This window comes from Pleurodeles waltl, chromosome 9 (genome assembly GCF_031143425.1).
Source record: "Pleurodeles waltl isolate 20211129_DDA chromosome 9, aPleWal1.hap1.20221129, whole genome shotgun sequence".
Taxonomy (NCBI): Eukaryota; Metazoa; Chordata; class Amphibia; order Caudata; family Salamandridae; genus Pleurodeles; species Pleurodeles waltl.
In genome coordinates, this window is record NC_090448.1 from 208,843,571 (window position 1) to 208,864,362 (window position 20,792).

Here is a 20,792-nt window from a genome sequence, read left to right on the forward strand (position 1 = left end):
CAGCATCTGCCATTTGCCCTAGAGGCTTACTTCTGAAGTCGTTTTTGATGTTGCATATTTATGTATGTACTTAAGTTGAAAAACCTCTGTGAGCAGAACTAGGAGTCCTGATGTCTCTTCTTAATATCTCTTCCTGGATTTGACCTGGGGGCACTCTGACTTCCAAGGTAGCAAATCTTCAATATTATGGGTACTCACAATAACTAAATGGTGTAAAAATGTATCAAACAATAAAGTATGAACAAAAGTGTAAGAGAAGAATTAAATATTAATACATTTTTTGTCTGCCCCATAAATAGGCCGCTCTCCTCTTAACCAAATGCTGCTTGTACCAGTGTGGCACAGCATGGCACAAAAACTTATGACTGCTGAAAGATTGTGCGGCTGGAGCAGGAGTCCTTAATAACAACCAAGAGACTCTGCTTGCTAAATATCATGCACTATTGCACCCACTTCTCAAAACCCACCTGCTGGACTTAGCCCTGTCTGCAGAGTCATCCCAAAACCGCTTTGCCTTCTCTCCTCCTGTTTTTGGGGAACTCATTTTTGTTGGCCTTAAGACTGCACAGCTTACCACTGCCAACCAGTGCTAAAGTGCTTGTGTTCTTATAGTGAAATTGGTTTACAGCCAATGGTAAATTTCATTTACTTGTGAGTTTCTAGCAAAGTGGTAGAACATATTACCAGGGCCTGTAAATTAAATGCTACTAGTGGGCCTGCAGGACTGATTGAGCCACCCACTTAAATAGCCCTTTAAACATGTCTCAGGCCTGCCATTGCAGCTTGTATGTACAGTTTCAAACTGCCATTTTGACCTGCCAAAATAAACCTTTTGCCAGGCCTAAACCTTCCTTTTTGATACATATATGTCGCCCCTAGGGTAGACCCTAAACAGCCCATTGGGAACGGTACAGTCTATTAAAAAAGCTGGACATGTACCTTTAACTTTTATATGTCCTGGTAGTGAAAATCTTTTAAACTTATTTTTTACTACCGCAAGACATGCCTCTTGCAATAGGATAACATTGGATTACCCAATTACATTTTATAAGTGATGAGGATAGGTAGGAAGTTCATGTTTGGTCTCTAAAGAATTGTGATTTAAAACCCTTTTTAATGCTAAAGTAGGATTTTAAGTCACAAGTCTGAAAAAGCCACTATTAGAAAAGATGCATTTTCTTGTCCCAATCATTTGGTGCCTGCAACCTGTATCCTGGATCACAGGAATAGGTGTAGCGGGCAGTTGGTCTTCCTGCATTACTCCCAGACAGTAGGTTTTGACACGATAGACCATCTCTGACTTGATGAGGGGCAGCGCTGTCACCTACTATAAAGGTTCTAACTTAGGAAACTCACAAAGGATTTCCTACTAATCTTTTGTGGCCCCATGCAAGCTGGACCAGGGCATGGAGGCTGGAAAATTAAGACACCTGTATACGGAGAAGGCGCTAGAAGCCTCTCCCACTTCAAAGTGAGCAGAATGTGTAAGTAGTGGGCCCTGAGATGCAATCCTTCAGTACACACCTGTACCTGTGGACGACTCTGAAGAAGGGCTACTGTGCTGCTGTGCTGCAAGAATGAATTCTACTCGGCTGCCCTGCTGCTCTGCACCCTGAGTGAGAAGGACTGAACCTGCATCTTGAACCCAGGACTACCACAGTGACTTCAAGGGGTGATTGGTTGGCCTCCTGATCAGAGCCTCAAGATCAGAAAATGCTCTAACCACCATGTACCCTGCACCTGGACTCCGCCTTCTGTGTGATATGCCACCCCAGTCCTTGACCCTTGGAAGTGGGCTTGAAGCAGTTCTACTACCCAGCTAGGGTCCTAGCAGAACTAATGCACTGCAAGGCATTGCCTTGTAACCCCGCTTCAGAATCACCACTGTGCCACCCACCCCAATGGTGGACCGTGATGCTCCTCAGAGTCATTACTGTGTGATGCATCCTTGACACGGGACCTCGCATCGCAGCCCCACAACTACACAGAACCACCACTGCTCAGCACATCCTCTGTTTAGGACCTCGCATTGCAGCCCTGCAGCCCCTCAGAACTTCTGCTGCGTGACACATCTCAACTCAGTACCTTACATCGCAGCCCCAGAGCACTGACTTGGTCCCTGTACCTGGCCCACATTCCATTGCGGTAGGCCTGAACTTGTGAGTTTGTCACAGTTTGTTCACAGAGTGACAAAATAACCACAGTTGGTGCTTTGTGCTTTTAAGTACTATTTGCACCTACATGTTTAAAACTGCTTCTATGTTAATCCTGACTGATTTTGTGCCTAGTTTCCAGAGTCTAAAGCACAGGAGGATAATTTGGGGATTGCTTGTGTTTGACACTGACAAGAATTGTAGTTGCTGCTTGAGTAGGTTTCCACCCCCCTCAACCAGTAGCCCAATTTCCTACATCACCTATTGCTTCCTTAGTTCAGTTTGTGAACCCTGTACTGGACTGTCACATTCTGGACTGCCACACAAATGCCTCCATACCCTGCCAGCAAGAGACTGCATACTACTAAGTCCACAGCTGCTCTGCACCACCCTTCCACAACTACGGTAATAATCTACAGCATGCATCAATGGACATATATGCAAGCTCACGTGTTTCAGAGTGCATACATGCAAGCCACCTCTCCTACTTTCCCTTTTCTTGTACCTCTCACGTCCTCCAGGTTCCATTTATTAGTTCAGCCTATTCTCATCTCAAGTAATTTCGACCCACTATACATATCTACACTTCTAAAATCTCTCAAAATGCAATAACAACACTCCATAATAGTGGGTGTCCCATGGACCAAGGAAGAATGAGTTTTCCAAAATTTCTTGTTAGGTCTGACCTTTGAGAAAGCTTTATCTGTCTTGCCACACTATTGCTTTTCCTAAAAAAAACTGGGAAAAAATATATATATATATATATATATATATATATATATATATATATATATATATATGTGTGTGTGTGTGTGTATATATACGTTTCACACTCGTTCTCTTAACTTTAAGGGACTAATTAAAGCCTATAGTTCCCTTCTTTTAAGTTGCAAAATGTGCTTTAATTTATTAATTATTTTATTAACTTTAAACACTGAACATTGTAGCTCCATGCAATTTGACTGCCTGAATAGGTTTTCATGTTGCCATTACAAATAATGATTATAAACAGCACAGAGCAACTGGAAGATTTTCTGTTTAAAAAGCATCACTACGTAAACAGCTAGAAATAGATGAATGTTTTTTAATTTTCGAATTTTGATTGCACGTATAAAGCAGCCACGTTTAGATGTCAGTATTTTTTACTTTTTGACATATGCTTGCAATAATTACAACAACAAAAAACGCCCACCATCTTGAGTAGGCCAGACGTATTAGCTTTCTAGATACATGTATTTCTTTATCATCTACCCACAACCAGAAATTCGCCATATCCCCACCATGTATTGGTTGGACTGTATCCTTGGTTTAAGGGTGACTGATGACATGAGTGCTCTCCAATGCCATTCAGCTATTGTTCCTATCAGTATCTACAAATTAGAGAAACCCGTTTTTAGAGGCTGGCTGTTTTTTTTAGGTGGTCATTTCCATTGATTTTAGCAAAAGAGCAAATCTCCACATACCAAAATAATGCTATCTGATTGAGGCTCACGTTTTCCCAAATTATTGACTCCTTTTCTGAGGCATAGTTAATAATTGTCTTTTCATTACTAGTTTGCCAGTCTTCTTGCTTACAATCTGGCAGCAGAACAGCCCAATTCGTCAAAGCCCACAACAATGTAGAAATATAGCAAAGCAGATATTCTAGTGTGTCATGTGAGCAAAGGTGCAACTTCCTTCATTATGTTATTCCTGGAGATAAACCACAGCTGTGTTCTTATGTTTCAGGGTGTCACACTGCAAACATTTAAAATACAGGGAAAGATTATCAGTTTAAGTTTGTAATGATATGTGTTCAGCATATGCGGAAGAGACATTTATTTAATCAGTTTCGCGGTATCCTATGTGCCCCAAGGTGGGGTCCATTTCAGAGATTCACATAACTAATGACATTCACATATTTTTTCTGTTCAGGGTGGCCGTGGTGTTAGTAGTGGTCCTGAACAGAAGGTAAATTGGTGGAAATGGCATTGGACGAGTCACCCTTGATTTAGTGGCTCCTTCAATGTAATGAGTGCCTACTTCGGGACCTCTAACAGAGTAAGCATAATAGTGCCACTGGTGGTGGCTCCACAATCACTGCCTGTGCCCACACTCAGGGCGGAGGTGGAGGAAGACAGAGATGGGCAGACAGGACAGCAAATTATTTTGGTAGTATCCAATTACCATCCACCTCTAAATGAACTCCTTTTAGAAAGGGAAGAAGAGACTACAGTCCTCTTATAGTCTTGTAAATTAGAGAAGCAAACTCTGGAAAGAAAATGAAAATTGTCTGTTGTTGGAAAATGGGTTATAGGTAAGGGCAGGTAGGTACCTACACTTAGCAACAGGCCACTAACCTCCACTAAGGTCCAGTTAGGTCTCAGTAAATTAAACCCAGCTCAACCCTTGGTAGCTTGGCAACGAGCGTCAAGGCTTAACTTAGGAGACAGAGTGTAAAGCATTCAAATATCACAAAACAGTAATTAAATAAAACACAGGAAACAGTTTAAAAAACCAAAACCAATTTATAAACATAGATTATATTTTTATCTTTAAAATGACACCAAAACAAATAAAATCAGATAAGGGGAACCGGAGATATGAATTTTTAAAGAATTTTCTTTTTTTTAGCGCCTAGAAACAAAAAGCGCCAATCGGGTCATCTGGTTGCACCTCAACCGGGGCAAAGTCAAAGTCAAAGTTTCAGGCCAACCGCAATGGAGCCCTGCACGGCTACAGGCCGCGGGAGGCCTCGGTTAAAATGTTACCTTCACACTTAGGGCCTGATTACAACTTTGGAGGAGGTGTTAATCCGTCCCAAAAGTGACGGTAAAGTGGCGGATATACCACCAGCCGTATTACGAGTCCATTATATCCTATGGAACACGTAATACGGCTGGTGGTACAGGGGTGTGGAATTTATTAAAATATCTACTTGTCCAGGGGACAGGTTGCTTCTCAAATCTACTTGTCCTGTAAAAGGATCTACTTGTCCCTTTGGTGCCATGTAGTGTGGCGACAAATTATGGCAGCAATTAATAGCCTCTCTGATTATGCCAGGGCTACTACCATAGTAGGGCTTGAATACTTGGAATTTCAATCCCCACTGTAGCAGATCTGCATACTGGGCTGGAGGAAGCAGAAAGCAATAGTTCCAGGGCTGGAATGCCTTTGAGTCTGCAAACCTACTAACCTGCATGTTTTAAAGATTTTTACCAGCTTCTCTCTAATATTTTCCCATAATAAGAAAGGTTGGACATTTACTCCTGACAATGGCAGAATTAGAACTTCTTCCAGGGTTGGGAAGAAAGTGCTGGAGGGAAAATGAACTTGCAAATGCTCAATAGATTTTCACATGAGCAAATCTACACATCGTATTTACCCACGCTAAAATACAGTTCACAAATATTTTATAGGGGTACAACATATACCATGGGTGCACTTTTGTGACTTTCTTTAAGAATTTGGGGCCACAAGTAGGTAGGTTCAGATTTGTGACCTGCAAATTGCGAGTCGCAAATCCAAATGTAGGATGGTGTCCTTGACACCATCTGTGATTCGCAAGGGCTTCGCAAATGCCCACATCATGAATAATCATGAGGTGGGTCGCAATTTGCGACCCCCTCACGAATGGTGGCCTGCTGGAGACAGCAGACCACCATGTCTGTGACTGCTTTTCAATAAAGCATTTTTTTTGGTTTTTTTTTGTAATGCAGCCCGTTTTCCTTAAAGGAAAACGAGATGCATAACAAAAACGAAAAATGAAACATTTTTGTTTCATTTTTTCAGAGCAGGCAGTGGTCCGCAGGACCACTGCTTGCTCTGAAAAAATGTTTACAGTGACATTCACAATGGGAAAGGGGTCCCATAGGGATCCCTTCCCTTTTGCGAAAGTGTTAGCACCCATTTGAAATGGGTGCAAACTGCGATTGGTGTGCACCCGCATTCGCGGTCACAAAACAATCCTACATTGCACTGCGAGTTGCAATTAGGAAGGGAACACCCCTTACTAATTGCGAGTCGCAAACCCGTTTTGTGATTTGGTAACCAGGTTACTGAATCGCAAAACTGGGTTTGTGCATCGCAATGTGCTTTTTGCACGTCGCAAACAGCGAAAGTCGCTGTTTGCGACATGCAAAAAGCTACCTACATGTGGGTCTTGGTCCCTAATTAGGTCTGGTGTTAACAAAGACATTTTGTTTTTATTAAACTTCTATTTCTCTCTCTTTCGGCTGGCTTTACTGTGAGTGATCGCATTCTGCTCTTCCACAAGGAGCATATTGCCACACAAAGTAGTTTTGTTCAGTGTCAGGAACTACAGTGGCAATCAGTGACGTAACGAAACTGGAGGGTGCCCCTTTGCAAAGAACATGGAGGAGCCCCCTCTCCAGACTCACTCAGGGCAGGTGCTGTGCTGACGGGGCCCCCTGGAGGGCGGCTGCGGGGCCTTTGTTATGCCGCTGGTGGCAACGCGTGCTTTAAGAGTTCAAAAACTTTTTTGGGGGGGGTTTGCCAATGTTTGTTACAATGTTGAGGGCCTGTTAGCTCCCACAACAATAAAGTGTTACAAAAGCCATGTCAAAACAAGACACGCATTGATGAAACTAAAAGACTTATAAAAATATGTCAGATCAGTTGGCTTTGTCAGTGTTTGTTTATTTTCATGCTTCCCATAATCGTGTTGAAAATGGTTACACTGATTTTCCATTAGAAATATTTTTGGGAAATACTAGCATGCATCAACACATTTTACTAAATGACACTTCATTTGCATATAATCAAAGAGCATTCTGGGAGCATTATACTTAGCCTCTTAGCCTAAACTTTTCAAACGTGTGTACACGTTTTTGTTTTTTTGTACTGGAACCAACGTCAGTAGTGAAGTGTGACCTTAAAACATTTATTTACAGCACGCACCCTAATAATGTAGGCTTTCAAATAATGAACCATAAATACAAGTTCGAACAGCATTATCTTTTGGAAACACATTACCTCAACTGCAGAGAGCTCAACTCTCTGTAAACAGGCAGCCAAAGGGTTTGTGCTGCAGGGGGTTGGGCCTACTTGTCCCAAGGACAAAGTAAACATAAAAACTTGTTGCCCTTGACCCCAAACAAGATGTCCTGGGCGTCGGGCGATAGGAATTCCACATCCCTGTGGTATATCCGTCACATTTGGGACGGATTAACACCTCCTCCAAAGTTGTAATCAGGCCCTTAGTCTTTTTGTTCGAAGATTTTCTTCAGCGGGACGAACCTGCCAGTCCAATCCGACCTCCTGGAGCCCTTCTCCGGATACGCGATGCTGGAATCCTCGGTGGAGATTTTTACCATCGAACTTAGTCGTTTTTTCGAGGTGAAAATCCTTCGACCGGGGTAAACCTGGATCTTGATCCAACGTCCATGGAGCCCTTCTCGGATACGCTGGCTGGAAGGTCCCGGTCAACTTTTTACCTTCGGACTTAGGGGGTCATTCCGACCCCGGCGGGCGGCGGGTGCCGCCCGCCGGGCGGAAACCGCCCAAGCACCGCACCGCGGTCAAATGACCGCGGCGGTGATTCTAACCTTCCCGCTGGGCCGGCAGGCGATCTCAAGAAGATCGCCCGCCAGCCCAGCGGGAAAGCCCCTGCAAAGAGGAAGCCGGCTCCGAATGGAGCCGGCGGATTTGCAGGGGTGCGACGGGTGCAGTTGCACCTGTCGCGATTTTCAGTGTCTGCAAAGCAGACACTGAAAATCATTATGGGGCCCTGTTAGGGGGCCCCTGCACTGCCCATTCCAGTTGCATGGGCAGTGCAGGGGCCCCCAGGGGCCCCACGACACCCGTTCCCGCCAGCCTCTTCCTGGCAGTGTAAACCGCCAGGAACAGGCTGGCGGGAAGGGGGTCGGAATCCCCATGGCGGCGCTAAACTGGCGGGAAACCGCCGGTTGCCCTTTTCTGACCGCGGCTTTACCGCCGCGGTCAGAATTGCCCATGAAGCACAGCCAGCCTGTTGGCGGTGCTTCCGCGGCCCTCTGCCCTGGCGGTTTCAAACCGCCAGGGTCAGAATGAGGGCCTTAGTCTCTTTTTCTGAGATTTTTCTTTACCGGGACGAACGAGCCAATCAGGCCGGGTCGCGGTTGAGGCAAGCCGGCTAGAGTTGCCGCGGCGGGTCGGTCCCTCTATGGAGCTTTTTTTCAAAAGTTGTCCAAACTTCTCCAAACTTCTGGGGCTTCTCCCAGATGTCCTTTTAAGGTTCTTTTGGGGTCCACAGCTCACCCCAAGGGTCCAGAAGTTCTGAGGTGGTCCTTGGGGGGTACGGACTACAACTCCCAGAATGCACCTGGCACAAACTCCTTTTTGGCCACTGGACAGTGGTCAGCTGGTCGCTTTCTTCAGGAGTGGGTGCAGGGGACTCTGGATAGCAATTTTTCACCTGTAGCAAACAGGGAGTCCCTCCTTGAACCAGTTGAAGCCAGGCAAAGTCCTTCTTGTGGTGAAGCCCAAGTGTGCAGCTGGTGCAGTCCTTCTGAGTGCAGGTTCCAGGTGCAGGCCAGGGGTCCAGCAGGGCAGTCCTTCTTCTTCTGTTGTTCTTCCTTGTTGGATGTGGTAGGGAACTGAGGTGTGGGTGCAGGTCTGCCAGTTTTATCCTTGCTCCTGGGTGAAAAGCAGGGGGGTCCTGGTTCTCCAATCAGGTGCACGGTCCTTCCCCCTGTGATGACCACTTCCTGTGAAGTGTGGCAAAAATCAATCCCAGGAGGCAACATTCTCTAAAAATCCATCATGGCTGAATCTGATTTTTGGAGGTTACATCTGGCTGAGCCCACCCACTGGTGTGGCTAAAAATCATAAACACACCCCTCTCCTGCCCTCTCCTAATCTAATCAAGGGGGCACCTAGTTGTCTGGGGTTGCAGGATGTGGGGGTGTTGCTGGTTGCTCCAAATGTCCTTCTCTGCCTTTGAAGACCAGTTTGGCAGCCCTCCCCCTTCCTGCCTCACCATCTGCTGAGGGGAGATTCCCTCCCACAGACACATTCCTTTGTGTGAAGCCAGGCCACTTCACACCTCATCAAGGCAGCTTGGCCAAGCTACTAGAGCTGGCCAATCAGAGCACAGCAGCAAAAACAATGCAGGGCTGAAATGGGCAACTTTTCAGGTAAAGTTTAAAACTCTTTACCTGAACAAGTTATATTAAATCCAACAACTGGAAGTTGTGGGATTTATTACAACAATTCATTTGATACCAAATTCTTGGTATGCATCATTTAAGAAGACTTTAAAAAAATAAAATAAAGTCTCCCCATTCTAGCCTATGAAGGCCATTTACTACCATGAGGGAAAAAAGAATTTGGCTGTTTTTACCTCACCAGGGCTTATAAAACTATTATTATAAAGTCCCTGCTTATAGTTCCATGGCACCCAGCCCTAGGGGCACATAGGGCACACCTTAGGGGTGACTTATATCTAAAAATAAGGTAGTTTAAGACTTTGGAACTACTTTTAATTCCAAAGTCGAATTTGCATATGACTTTAATTTAAAAGCAGCCAGCAAGGCAGGTCTGCCTTTAAAATGACACTGGGCACCTCAGCAGTGCACCTATGGGTGCACCACCTATGCTGTGGTCCCTAAACCTACATGCCCTACCATATACTAGGGACTTATAGGTAGGTTAACTTAGCCAATTATAATTAGCCTAATTTGCATATCCATTTTACACAGAGCACAGGCCCTGGGACTGGTTAGCAGTACCCAGGGCACCATCAGAGTCAGGAAAACACCAGCAAAAAGTGGAAAATGGGGGCAAAAAGTTAGGGAGCCTCTGCAATCAGCCCTGTTTTCTCACACAAGCCCCCCCAGCCCACACACCCAGGAGACTCAGCCCAACCCTGGGAGAGTCTTCCTGGCTTGTTAGGCGAGGAAGACAGTGAAGAAAACTGGCTGTCCTTTTTCAGGGCCTACGCTGCCTTACATCCTGCGGTCATGGTCACTCCCTCTGGGTAGTGAACCCACCCCAACAGTGAAAGGACCCATCTCAAACTGAAACTTCCCACTAGGGGGGTCTTCCTCCTCTCTCTCTGCCAACTTGGGTAGTGAGGTGCCCACCTCGCCTACTCCTAACTTTGCTAGGGCAACACCTAGCTTACCCAAAGAGGTCACCCAACACTTGAGCAACCCCACCATGACCAACAGGGTCAGGGGGCCTACTTTGCTATTGGCCCTGGGGTCTGCCTCCCAGGCCAAGTACAGTGCTGCCAGGAAGGCTAGCACCCAGCAGAGGCTACTGACAGCTGTCAGTACCCAGAACCACACCCTAAGCTCTCCACTGACAGGTGGCTGAGCTGCTTTAGGGGCAACTGTGGGGTCCTGGCACCTCTCTTGCTGTCTAGAGTGGGGGGCTACCACCTCCTGTGGCAGACACCCTCCTTCCACTCTCCCTTCTGACAGTGCAGGGGCAACACCCTGCATCTGGACAGCTGCCTGACTACTCAGGACTTCCTTGGGGTCAGGTGAGGCCTCACCAGTGCCAACTCTGGGCTCCCCCCCTACTGGGGTAGAAGGCCTTTGGCTCCCTGGAACTCTCTTTAAGAGTGGCCTACCCTTCCTTTTCTTCTTTCCTTTTCTTGGGGACCCCTGTCTCCTAACTGTAGGGACTGACTCCCCAGTATTTTGGGTTGGGGGGGGCGCCCTGGGCGACCACCCCATCTGGGACCAGACTCACCTCTGGGAGGTCATTGCCCAGGATACAATCTAGGGGGAGGTCAGCACTGACTACCACCCTAAACCAGTCAAGGATACCCTCCCTCTCTAGGGGCACTATGGCTACAGGTATGGAGGTGACCTCCCCTGTGGCTATCCTGACTTTCCTGGTCTCTCCTGGGACATACATGTCTGGGGTCACTAACCGATCACTCACCATAGTGTGACTGGCACAGATGTCTCTCAGGCCAGTGGTAGGGATCCCATTCACCTGAATGGGGTGGAAGTGCCTACTCCCACCCTCAGGGATCACCAGCTTACCATCTGGTCCTGTCTCCCAAATCAATGCTAGGAGGACTTCATCATCTGAGGAGTCCTCCTCCATGGCTACACTGGACAGCCCAGTGCTAACCACCTTCTTTGGACAGGCTGCATCTCCTCTGAAGTGACCTGTCGGCTGACAGTCAAAGCAAGCCTTACTGTCCAAGAGCTTTTTTAACCCTGGGTCTCCCTGTCTCTGCTTGTCAGAGTGGGAGTGGGATTTACTCTCCTCCTGCTTAGGGTTCTGGGGTACAGAGGGAGTCTCTGTGGTGGGCTTACCACCTCCCTCCTTAGGTTTTTGCGGACCTGACCCCCCCTTCTTGGAGTCTCCCCCCTGGGACTTGACAACCACCCTGGTTCTCAACCACTCATCAGCTGCCTCCCCCAGCTCTCTAGGGTTGGTCTGCTTAGAGTCCACTAGATGCTGGCGTAACCTTTCTTGGGTACAATTGGTCAAGATGTGCTCTCTCATGATCAAATTGTATAACCCCTCATAAGTATTTACTTTGTTACCAATAATCAAGCCCTCTAGTGCCTTAAGTGAGGTGTCTACAAAGTCAACCCAAGACTGGGTACTGACCTTCTGGGTGTCCCTGAACTTCATTCTATACTGCTCTGGGGTCAGACCAAACTTCTTAGTTAAGCACCTCTTCATACTAGGGTACGAATCTGCCTCCTCCCCCCTTAAGGTCAGAAGCCTATCCCTCCCTGAGTTGGGGACCAACTCCCACAAAAGGGAACCCCAGTACTGAGGCCTAACCCCTCTCATTTGGAGTGCCTTCTCAAAGGCCTCCAACCACTTGTCTATATCATCCCCCTCTACATAAGCAGGAACCACCCCCTTGGGTAATCTGGGGCAAACCCCCCCACCCATGGACACCTCAACTTCTCTGTCGCTGCCACCATCTCTTTTCTCTCTTTTTGCCCACTTTTTCTTTTCTAGGGCCAGCTTCTCTGCCTCCAAAGCTATGAATGCTAGCTGGGCCTCAAGCTCTCTTTCCCTGAGGGACAGGTTCTCTCCTCCTGAAGGGACCCCCTTACCCCAGCTAGCTTTGGGACTGCCCCTAGTGACTGTATGTAATGAGGACCGGTCTTCCTCATCCTCACTTAGGCTCAGATGCCCTCCCTCCCCTGAGTGGTGAGGGCTAGCATCCTCCCCTACTTCTCCCTCCTCTGGAGCTTCCTCTGGGTCTACCTCTTGGGCCTCAGCCCGTGCTGTCAGGGATTTGATCAGGACATGCTTCCTGAGGTCAGTGGTTGCAGGCAACCCTCTTTCAGTACACAACCCCCTAAGCTGGACTACTGTCAGTGTGGGTAGGCTAGCCAGATCAAGCTCCATGGTTCCCTAGTTTTGTGTCAACAAAAACTTTTTGCAAAAATTGGAAACAAGAATTTAGAAAAATCAAAAAAATTCAGTAATTGAAATTAATCCAAATTAAAAATTAAAAACAATTTTTGCACTAGGACAATTTAAAGGATTTTTAATTTGTTTTACTTAAAACGGTAATGTGATACTGAACACAAGTACAGGATCCCACCACTGCTCACCAAAAATGTTGGAAAATGGGTTATTGGTAAGGGCAGGTAGGTACCTACACTTAGCAACAGGCCACTAACCTCCACTAAGGTCCAGTTAGGTCTCAGTAAATTAAACTCAGCTCAACCCTTGGTAGCTTGGCAACGAGCGTCAAGGCTTAACTTAGGAGACAGAGTGTAAAGCATTCAAATATCACAAAACAGTAATTAAATAAAACACAGGAAACAGTTTAAAAATGCAAAACCAATTTATAAAAATAGATTATATTTTTATCTTTAAAATGACACCAAAACGAATAAAATCAGATAAGGGGAACCGGAGATATGAATTTTTAAAGAATTATTTATTTTTTAGCGCCTAGAAACAAAAAGCGCCAATCGGGTCATCTGGTTGCACCTCGACCGGGGCAAAGTCAAAGTTTCAGGCCGACCGCGATGGAGCCCTGCTCGGCTACAGGCCGCGGGAGGCCTCGGTTAAAATGTTACCTTCACACTTAGGGGGTCATTCCCAAAGTCCCGCCGTCAGAATACCGCTGCGCGGTCAAAAGACCGCCGCGGTAATTCTGAGTTTCCCGCTGGGCTGGCGGGCGACCGCCAGAAGGCCGCCCGCCAGCCCAGCGGGAAACCCCCTTCCATGTGGATGCCGGCTCCGAATGTAGCCGGCGGAGTGGAAGGGGTGCGACGGGTGCAGTTGCACCTGTCGCGATTTTCAGTGTCTGCTTGGCAGACACTGAAAATCTTGGTGGGGCCCTGTTAGGGGGCCCCTGCAGTGCCCATGCCATTGGCATGCCATTGGCATTGGCATGGGCACTGCAGGGGGCCCCACGACACCTGTTACCGCCAGCCAGGTTCTGGCGGTCAAAACCGCCAGAACCAGGCTGGCGGTAAGGGGGTCGGAATCCCCATGGCGGCGCTGCCTGCAGCGCCGCCATGGAGGATTCCCTAGGGCAGCGGGAAACCGGCGGGACACCGCCGGTTTCCCGTTTCTGACCGCGGCTGTACCACCGCGGTCAGAATGCCCATGGATGCACCGCCAGCCTGTTGGCGGTGCATCCGCGGTCCCCGGCCCTGGCGGTAGTCAACCGCCAGGGTCGGAATGACCCCCTTAGTCTTTTTTTTTGAAGATTTTCTTCAGCGGGACGAACCTGCCAGTCCAATCCGACCTCCTGGAGCCCTTCTCCGGATACGCGGTGCTGGAATCCTCGGTGGAGATTTTTACCTTCGGACTTAGTCGTTTTTTCGAGGTGAAAATCCTTCGACCGGGGTAAACCTGGATCTTGATCCGACGTCCATGGAGCCCTTCTTGGATACGCTGGCTGGAAGGTCCCGGTCAACTTTTTACCTTCGGACTTAGGGGCTTATTCCAACTTTGGAGGAGGTGGTAATCCGTCCCAAATGTGACGGATTTAACACCAGCCATATTACGAGTTCCATAGGATATAATGGACTCGTAATACGGCTGGTGGTATATCCGTCACTTTACCGTCACTTTTGGGACGGATTACCACTTCCTCCAAAGTTGGAATAACCCCCTTAGTCTCTTTTTTGGAGATTTTTCTTTACCGGGACGAACCAGCAAATCAGGCCGGGTCACGGTTGAGGCAAGCCGGCTAGAGTTGCCGGGGCGGGTCGGTCCCTCTATGGAGCTTTTTTTCAAAAGTTGTCCAAACTTCTCCAAACGTCTGGGGCTTCTCCCAGATGTCCTTTTAAGGTTCTTTTGGGGTCCACAGCTCACCCCAAGGGTCCAGAAGTTCTGAGATGGTCCTTGGGGGGTACGGACTACAACTCCCAGAATGCACCTGGCGCAAACTCCTTTTTGACCACTGGACAGTGGTCAGCTGGTCACTTTCTTCAGGAGTGGGTGCAGGGGACTCTGGATAGCAATTTTTCACCTGTAGCAAACAGGGAGTCCCTCCTTGAACCAGTTGAAGCCAGGCAAAGTTCTACTTGTGGTGAAGCCCAAGTGTGCAGCTGGTGCAGTCCTTCTGAGTGCAGGTTCCAGGTGCAGGCCAGGGGTCCAGCAGGGCAGTCCTTCTTCTTCTGTTGTTCTTCCTTGTTGGATGTGGTAGGGAACTGAGGTGTGGGTGCAGGTCTGCCAGTTTTATCCTTGCTCCTGGGTGAAAAGCAGGGGGGTCCTGGTTCTCCAATCAGGTGCAGGGTCCTTCCCCCTGTGATGACCACTTCCTGGGAAGTGTGGCAAAAATCAATCCCAGGAGGCAACATTCTCTAAAAATCCATCATGGCTGAATCTGATTTTTGGAGGTTACTTCTGGCTGAGCCCACCCACTGGTGTGGCTAAAAATCATAAACACACCCCTCTCCTAATCTAATCAAGGGGGCACCTAGTTGCCTGGGGTTGCAGGATGTGGGGGTGTTGCTGGTTGCTCCAAATGTCCTCCTCTGCCTTTGAAGACCAGTTTGGCAGCCCTCCCCCTTCCTGCCTCACCACCTGCTGAGGGGAGATTCCCTCCCACAGGCACATTCCTTTGTGTGAAGCCAGGCCACTTCACACCTCATCAAGGCAGCTTGGCCAAGCTACTAGAGCTGGCCAATCAGAGCACAGCAGCAAAAACAATGCAGGGCTGAAATGGGCAACTTTTCAGGTAAAGTTTAAAACTCTTTACCTGAACAAGTTATATTAAATCCCACAACTGGAAGTTGTGGGATTTATTACAACAATTAATTTGATACCAAATTCTTGGTATGCATCATTTAAGGAGACTTTAAAAATTAAAATAAAGTCTCCCCATTCTAGCCTATGAAGGCCATTTACTACCATGAGGGAAAAACTAATTTGGCTGTTTTTACCTCACCAGGGCTTATAACACTATTATTATAAAGTGTCTGCTTATAGTTACATGGCACCCAGCCCTAGGGGCACATAGGGCACACCTTAGGGGTGACTTATATGTAAAAATAAGGTTGTTTAAGACTTTGGAACTACTTTTAATTCCAAAGTCGAATTTGCATATAACTTTAATTTAAATGCAGCCAGCAAGGCAGGTCTGCCTTTAAAATGACACTGGGCACCTCAGCAGTGCACCTATGGGTGCACCACCTATGCTGTGGTCCCTAAACCTACATGCCCTACCATATACTAGGGACTTATAGATAGGTTAACTTAGCCAGTTATAATTAGCCTAATTTGCATATCCATTTTACACAGAGCACAGGCCCTGGGACTGGTTAGCAGTACCCAGGGCACCATCAGAGTCAGGAAAACACCAGCAAAAAGCGGAAAATGGGGGCAAAAAGTTAGGGGGCCTCTACAATCAGCCCTGTTTTCTCACAGCTGTTCCCTTCAAGATGAGTGCATAAAACTGCTTTTCTGCATTATTGCTACCACATTGTTTACAGATGTAGAAAATAGAGTGAGAGCTCACATGTGGCTTTCGCCTCCTTTCTGAGACAACAGATTTAGTAGTTGTTTCTCGTTCTGCTCTCCAACCATCGTGTGTACAGCTCACCCTGCATTCCTGACTTTCTTTGGCATTTCCTGAGGTATCCTTGGAGTTCTCTGACAATGCTTCTTTTGAAAGTAGCATGGGTTTAGAGTTTTAAACGGGATTTGCTGATGAAGATTCACAACAAGCCTACATCCCATTTAATTATTTGCCCCACCGCTAGGGCAGTATTCTTACAACATATATGCATATTGACTTTGGATAGAAGTGATGAAGGCTCACCTCAAATAGCTCTATAGAACTCAAACATGAACATCTAAGAAACATAGGGCATATTTTTATGTTTCCTTTCTGTTCCTTATCATTGTGTTAATCCTCAAGACAACTATCTAGTTTGGATATAATGGACTTGGCCGGATTTACTATATAGTGCATTATTTTGTACAACATTTAACACATTATTTTGTGTGTGATTTAGGCCCTCATTATGACACTGGCAGTCATGAGACAACCAGAGTTGCGGTCGGACCGCCACCAAGGTGGTGGTCTGACCACAACATTACGACTGTGGTGGAGCCGCCATGGTCAGGCCACCGACACCGCCAGTTTGCAGACAGCGGACAGCCTGGCGTTCTCTGCAGTTGTAATCCTCCAGGGCAGCGCTGCTTGCAATGCTTCCCTGGGGATTACGAATCTCCTTTACGCCGGCCTTTGTATGGGGGTAGCCCCGCCATGCAAATGCTGACAGAAAAAGGGCTTTCTGGCCGCAAATTTCTACTGAAAGCAACTCTGGAACAAAAGCGATCACCCTGCTCAAAGTAAGAACAAGCTGTGACAGAGGAAAGAACTTATGATTATAGTGCTCAGAAAAGCATTCAACCACAGAGCCTGACAGACGACAACCTTCATGTCCCCACACCTTCTGAAGCAGCAAAGTGACAAAGTGACAAGCGAGCCTTTCTCATCCGTGTCATAAAAGGCCTACAGAACCTATCTTTTCTGAGAATCCTGAAGGTTTTGAGGGAAACTGGCAGCCCTTGGGTCGGATTTGTTTTTCAAAGACCAGTTGCCAGTTGCTACCCACCTAGACAGTTAACAGAGATTATACAAAAGAGTGCTTGCAACACTTGCAAATTGAATTTTTGAGAAGGACAAATGTACAAAATATTCTCTGAAACTATTCAGTAGGTAGTCCCCAACAGGATTGTACAGCTGCAACGTAGAAGTCTTTTCAGTAATATTTTCACGTTTCTTACTTCATTTTTAACTGTAGTTGAAAATGAAGTGTGCGGGTTTTAAGTTTACAAGAGTTTACAAGAGTCAATCTATCATTTAGCCACAAATTTCGAATACTGATTTGAACTCTTCGGCAATATGTTTTCATATGTAAAATATATCCCTTTAGCTTCAGAGTGGTTGCACATCTCCCTGTGTTTGCCTTTCTTTACCATAAACCATTTCAGCAACACTTTGCACTGCTCTTTAATTAGTTTACATGAGGTGCGATTCCGTAAAATGAGCTATAAATCTCATTTTTTTCCTCTTGCATGGCAGTTCTTTGCCTTCACACTGGCCTTGGGAAACCCAGATGCAACTTAAGTTTGTCATGTGAACCTGATTTACTTCCAACGCCCTTTAATAAAGAATAGCAATTATGAAGGCCTAGTAAGAGCACATTTGATCGTTTATGGCCTTAGGAAGATTAGGTATTTCTGATTTTAATATCATCCTAATCAAAATGCAGGCTCGCGTTCAGCACTGCACCCAACCCAGAAGGACATCTGAGGCCCGCAGCGCCTTTAACCAATAGGCGAATGGTGTATTCTACCAGCATCATGACCAGCCTGAAAGCACCCCTCCCATCCATGTCAACATTTCGAAAGCTTGGTAGCAGTAAGCATTCTAGACCCAGAGAGCGCCTTTACCACTGCTACAACGTATCACAAGCCCAGAAACAATCACAGATTCGTAGACGAAACCTTGATTTGACCTCACACTGTATTGGTGCACAAAAATTAAGCCATCGAGTTCATTGTCTTTAAGGAAACGGTTTTAAATAAAAGTTACATAAAAGCTACTTTTGGAACGTGCTCTTAGTACCTGATGTTCCAAGTAAAATTGATTTGACCGTATGCTTTCAAGAAAAGGATATACACCGACTTGGGGCAGTGGTTGCCAGGCATTGTCTCTAGGCCACACACAACACATAAGCATTGCCAAAGCCAAGTGGTCTGGCTTTTCTGTGCTAATGCTTGCTAACAAATGTCAACATTGTTCAGTAGTGGTGCTCCATTGCTGACCTCTGAAGTACGGAAGCCCAAGCATGCCTTGCAAGAGTTTGAACTTGCGATTTTGAAATTAGTGCAGCTGTCAGTGGCTTATTTAAACTTACTTAGGCATCTTACTTGTTTAACTCATTGATTTACTATAAAATTATCCTAAAGTGATTACATATAAAAATATTCCTCTAACGCACCAGTCTTGCAGTTCAAAATGCCTTGCTCAGTTGTTTGTTGTCTCAGTCCTGTGGCAGCGAAATTGTTAGAATGAGGTGTCCTGTATTTCCCACGTTCATATTTATTCGTGCACAGAAATCAAGTCCTTCTGGGACAAATGTATTGAGCATCTATCATAAGCAAATCTTTATCCTTATATTATTACCCAACCAACGCCTGTGAAAATCGAGGGGCATATTTATGAGAGGCGTGCGCTGCTGGAGCATCACTTTTTCTGAAGCTCCGGCTGTTCGAACCATATCTATTAGGTCACGCAAACCACTTTACGGGACTTTGAATGGCCTCTTAGATATGGAGTAGGACAAAGCAGTACAAGTCGCTGCCTTACCTTACTCTGCACCAGGAAGCTGTTCCATGGGTGTTTCAGTGAGTTTTCCAATGCAACACCCATGGATTTTGATGCTGCCCCAGAGTTACTTAATCACATAAACCTGGGGAAGCGCCAAAACCTTACACCTCCCCAGGAGGGGCATAAGGAGGACAAAAGAGAGAACCCACCTCCTACCTAGGTTCCAAAACTGGAATCCCCATGCCTAATTTGAAAACATCAAGCAAAAACATCATAAATACAGAAGCATTGATAAACATAATTGTATTTATTCAATTGATCGCTAAATAAAATATATTTTATATCATCATATACAAAATTACTAAAAATAAACATAGGACCTAAAAACATGCCCCTGACACTCTCAAACAAACAAGCTCACTTCACACTTACTCGCTAAAAAATAACAGTTGGCCAAAGGGTCAGACAAAGGCCTAGTCAATGTCCCTCTGGTGTCCCCCACCTACAGACAGTCATAAATGTATTACACTGTGATAAATTTACAGATGTCAACCATATACATTTACTGTTTATTACAATTCTTATAATATTTCTTTACATTCGTTCTACTGTCCTGACTATTTGCTAATAACAGTCATCTTTCAAGTCCACAAATTCATAAATCCATCAGTATAAGATACGGGGGATCCAAGTGACTTTTTCCAGCCACACGTTTCGGTGCTAAATGACCGAATGGTCATACACCTTCCTCAGGGCACATGGTAGATTCACTGTAACTGGTTAAAACTCCCAGAGGAGAATTTGGTCCTAAATCCAATGAATCTGCTACCCCTTTATCGGGGGTAAATTCATATTTCTGGTAGCAATGGAACTTCCTATCCAAAGTTCGAGCATCTGGTAATGTCGCAATAAAAGTTTTTTCCAACACCTCGTATTAGGTCTGTATGCTGGATTCCTTCAAAGATGAAGCGTTAATGTGATCCGCTTCTCCATAATCTTTACTAATGCTTGTTTTGTTTTAAGGAGTTGGAGTGCACGTCTTTATACATATATGTTTCATAGTGTGTGTATGTTTAAACATATATAGGTACATGTATATGTGATCTCACACAATTCCTAAGACGTGTTAAAAAGTCCACTACAGTAAAACAACAATATTGTTTTTTGCATACCATGCATCTATAAGATAAAGAATTTAGGGGGTCATTCTGACCCTGGCGGTAAATACCGCCAGGGCCGGGGTCGTCGGTAGCACCGCCAACAGGCTGGCGGTGCTCCGCCGGGCATTCTGACCGCGGCGGTACAGCCGCGGCCAGAAGCAGAAAGCCGGCGGTGTACCGCCGACTTTCCGCTGCCCATGGGAATCCGCCATGGCGGCGCAGCTTGCTGCGCCGCCATGGGGATTCTGACAGCCCATACCGCAATCCTGTTCCTGGCGGTTCACCCTCCAGGAACAGGATGGCGGTATGGGGTGTCGTGGGGCCCCTGGGGGCCCCTGCAGTGCCCATGCCAGTGGCATGGGCACTGCAGGGGCCCCCATAAGAGGGCCCCACTAAGGATTTCAGTGTCTGCTTTGCAGACACTGAAATTCGCGACGGGTGCAACTGCACCCGTCGCACCTTCCCACTCCGCCGGCTCCATTCTTAGCCGGCTTCCTCGTGGGAAGGGTGTTTCCCGCTGGGCTGGCGGGCGGCCTTTTGGCGGTCGCCCGCCAGCCCAGTGGGAAACCCAGAATGACCGCCGCGGTCTTTTGACCGCGGTACGGTCTTCTGGCGGCTCCCGCTGCCCGCCAAGCTTAGAATCAGGGCCTTAATGTGTAATGGCTCAGTACTTTTGAAATATAAGATAGTCCTCATGCATTGCAATTCTAGCTGTCCTTAGGTCAAAATGTAGTTTTTTTGCAGTTTTATATAGCA

The 20,792-nt window shown here is 46.5% G+C and overlaps 1 protein-coding gene across 3 annotated transcripts in view; it reads left to right on the forward strand.

Moving 5' to 3' along the window:
- Nucleotides 1–20,792, forward strand: part of FAM107A (family with sequence similarity 107 member A) — a 435,693-nt gene that overhangs the window by 404,221 nt on the left and 10,680 nt on the right. The window lies entirely within an intron of this gene.